General features: G+C 42.4%; 1 non-coding gene across 1 annotated transcript; it reads left to right on the plus strand.

Moving 5' to 3' along the window:
- The first annotated feature begins 1,308 nt into the window (after window positions 1–1,308).
- Window positions 1,309–1,380, plus strand: TRNAC-GCA (transfer RNA cysteine (anticodon GCA)). The gene has a single exon. It is a non-coding gene; the product is annotated as a tRNA-Cys (tRNA).
- Window positions 1,381–3,586: the final 2,206 nt, after the last annotated feature.

Genomic DNA, 3,586 nt, shown 5'->3' on the forward strand with positions numbered 1-3,586 from the left:
TACCAACCCAACAGTTACGTATTTTCTTAAACAACGTATTGTGTATAAAGGTCTATAAGACTGTAAACTATACTGACAGCCATAGTTACCTCTGGGGAAGATAGATGTGATGAAGAACTTTTAGGTTTTATGCAAACTCATTTTATAGTATTTGACTATGTTAATATGATACTGTATTCCTACGCTAACTTGCTTAAAGGAAAAAAATCAAAATGATGAAAAGATCTGGGCTTCCTGGGTGGCTCAGACGGTAAAGAATCTGCCTGCAATGTAGGAAACCCAGGTCCAATCCTTGGGTTGGGAAGATCTCCTGGAGAAGGGAATGTCAATCCACTCCAGTATTCTGGCCTGGAGAATTCTATGGACAGAGGAGCCTGGCAGGCTCCAGTCCATGGGGTCGCAAAGAGTCGGACACGACTAAGCGATTAACACACAGTAAGAAGTAGAGTCCACTGAGATCAGAGAGAAAGAAATCATTTAGGAAGCTGTGGTCATTGCTCACATGTGAGGGTACTGGCCTGAACCACTGAAGAAGGGATGATGAGAAAGAGATAAATGTGTGGATAGGTTTAGGGTGTAGAGTTGAGACCCATGATTGGTTGGATGTAGCATTGGGGGCCAGGGGTGGGGGAGGTGGTGTTGGGTATGAGTGACACTTTCAGAGTAAAGAGCATGGGCTTTGGAATTCAGCTGCCAAGACTCAAAAGCCCAACCCAGTTCTTACCTGCTGAGGGATATTAGGCAAGTCAGTTCACATCCCATCTCTGTCTGCTTATTTGTCAGTGAAGACGAAAATATCATTTCCTAGCTCGCAGAGCTTTTAGGAATGAATTTGTGTAAAATGCTTAGAACTTTATCATTGCTCTGGATATATGTTGGTTATTACTAGAAGGACTCCTCTTAATATTACCATCACAATCATTGTCATCAAAATTATCATCACTAGGGCCAAATTTAGTCCCTGAGCCTAGATGACCAGTCGGAAATAGAGGAAAAAAATATAATTTGAACTGAAGCAGGACTGGGGGTCAGAGAAGAGTAAGGAAGCCAAGAAGAGTCCATAAGACTGATTACTGTGGTTAACTAAAGGGCAGCAATGAAGAAAGAAGGGTGAGTCCTGAGGGGAACTGCCTAGCAAGTTAGTTAAGGATTAGGTTTGAAGGAAATTGTATGAGTATGTATATTTTAAAACAGAAAAACACTGGTTGAGTCGTTCATCTTTTTTGAAGTTTATGCTTAAAAAATCAGGTATATAAAATTATAGAGAGCTTGTATATTATATATTATACTTGAGCTTCCCAAGAAGACTCCCTGGTGGCTCAGACGGTAAAGCATCTGCCTGCAGTGCAGGAGACCCAGGTTCGATCCCTGGGTAGGGAAGATCCCCTGGAGAAGGAAATGGCACCCCACTCCAGCACTTTTGCCCGGAAAATCCCATGGATGGAGGAGCCTGGTAGGCTACAGTCCATGGGGTTGCAAAGCGCTGGAAATGACTGAGCGACTTCAGTTCCCAATGGGCGCTAGTGGTAAAACAAACAAACAAACAAACAAAAAACAAAAAACACCCTGCCTGCCAATGCAGGAGATGTAACAGATGAGGGATCAATCCCTGGGTCCATAAGATCCCCTGGAGGAGGGGATGGCAAGCCACTCCACTATTCTTGCCTGGAGAATCCCATGGACAGAGGAACCTGGCGGGCTACTGGCCACAGGGCCACAAAGAGTCAACAGGACTGAGTGACTTAGCATGCAAGCACATTATATTATATGTATATAATAATTTATTCTTACCGTAGTGAATTAAAATATTAAGCCAAAGCAACAGTCCCCTTGAAAACGCAGCCTCACTTCCTGCCCCAGATCACTTTCCTATTTTTATACAAACACTTAACACTATATTGAGTACCTAATGTAGTATATGAGATCAACATACACCTTTGTTATTGCCTTTCACTATCTCTTTAAAATTCATTAAGGTAGAGAAATCTTGTTCGAACACTAGAGGAAAATTCTGGCAGAGCCGGAACTTTTTTACTTGCTTTTAGTTAAAAGATAGTCCTCGATTCAGAAATTAAATTGTCCATTCCCACATGTGAACACAAACACTAAACTCAATTTTCAACCTGATCTCTGCTCCAGGTGGAACTTGCTTCCCATCCTGCCTTTCTGCTGTTTATTCCCCACTCCATTTGGTTGTTCAGTGGCTAAGTCATGTCCGACTGTTTGCAACCCCATCGACTGTATCCTCACAGGCTCATCGGTCTATGGCATTTCCCAGGTGAGAATACTGGAGCGGGTTGCCATTTCCTCCTCTAGGGGATCTTCCCGACCCAGGGATCATCCCTGAGTCTGTTGCGCCTCTTGCATTGACAGGTGGATTCTTTACCACTGAGCCCACCTGGAAAATCCAAGATTTCTCTTTCAAAAAACCCTCACCAACTCCTCCTCTCCTACTTCCTAATATTTTAAAATATCCTTAATCTAAATGAGCAATACAAGGTCCCAGGAACTGTTTTGTAACTATTGTCTGTGTATATTCTGCACAAGTGAATCTGGGTTTGAAATTTACCATAGCTTGATGTTTCAATCTTGACTGTTCAATATGAATACATGTAACTTTGTTTTGTATGATTTTTGTAATAAAAATGTGATCATTTTATAGCTGTTTTGCAACTTCCTCTTTTTTTTTTTTTTTAGTTTAAACTTGTATTTTACAGACTCTCATCAATAAGGATATGTGGCTTCAGTTAGTTATTACCCTCTTGACTATTAAACACAATCAGGTGGTCCTAACTCTACTCTGGCAGCAAGCAAAGATAAACAAACCTTCCTGGCAAGCCAAAATTCACTCCTAGACTTGTTTAGCTTGATGGACAAATTTTTTTGTTTTGTTTTTTGGGGTTTTCTGTTTTGTTTTGTTTGAAACTAGAGTCTTTTTTTTTTTTTTTAAGGACACCTGAGTGATTTTTGCTCAAAAAAAGAAAAATCCCAAATTTAAAAAGAATAAAAACACTGAATCCATTGCCACAGATTTGTGTTATCTTCCTTGAGTCCGTTGTAAATAGTTTATGACTTACAATGGAAGAGCTTGCACTCTCATTCACCATCCTATTTTTCTCCCTGTAAAATCACTTTTCTGGCCAACTTGAGATTCTTTAAGGACAGAAACGCAGTCATCTTTGTATTTCCCTCCAAGCCGCAACCAAGAGCTCCTAGCCAGGCACACTGCAGTTCAGTCCCTCAGTCTTTGCGACCCCATGGACTTCATTCAGCACGCCAGGCTTCCCCGTCCATCACCAATTCCCGGAGCTTACTCAAACTCATGTCCATCGAGTCAGTGATGCCATCCAACCATCTCATCCTCTATTGTCCCCTTCTCCTCCCGCCTTTGCCAGCATCAGGGTCTTTTTCCAGGCCCAAGCCTTCCAAAATAAAAAAAAAAGGACGCGCTTCTTTAATCGTCCTTGCGGCTTTTTGCACCTCCCTGCACTAGAGGGCGATCAAAGCCCATACGGCGCGTTGGCCGGTAACTAAGGCCGCTCCCGACGCGCACGTCCTTACGTAACGTTGGGGGAGGAGCCGCCCT

The sequence above is a fragment of the Ovis aries genome, chromosome 15 (assembly GCF_016772045.2).
Source record: "Ovis aries strain OAR_USU_Benz2616 breed Rambouillet chromosome 15, ARS-UI_Ramb_v3.0, whole genome shotgun sequence".
Classification (NCBI taxonomy): domain Eukaryota; kingdom Metazoa; phylum Chordata; class Mammalia; order Artiodactyla; family Bovidae; genus Ovis; species Ovis aries.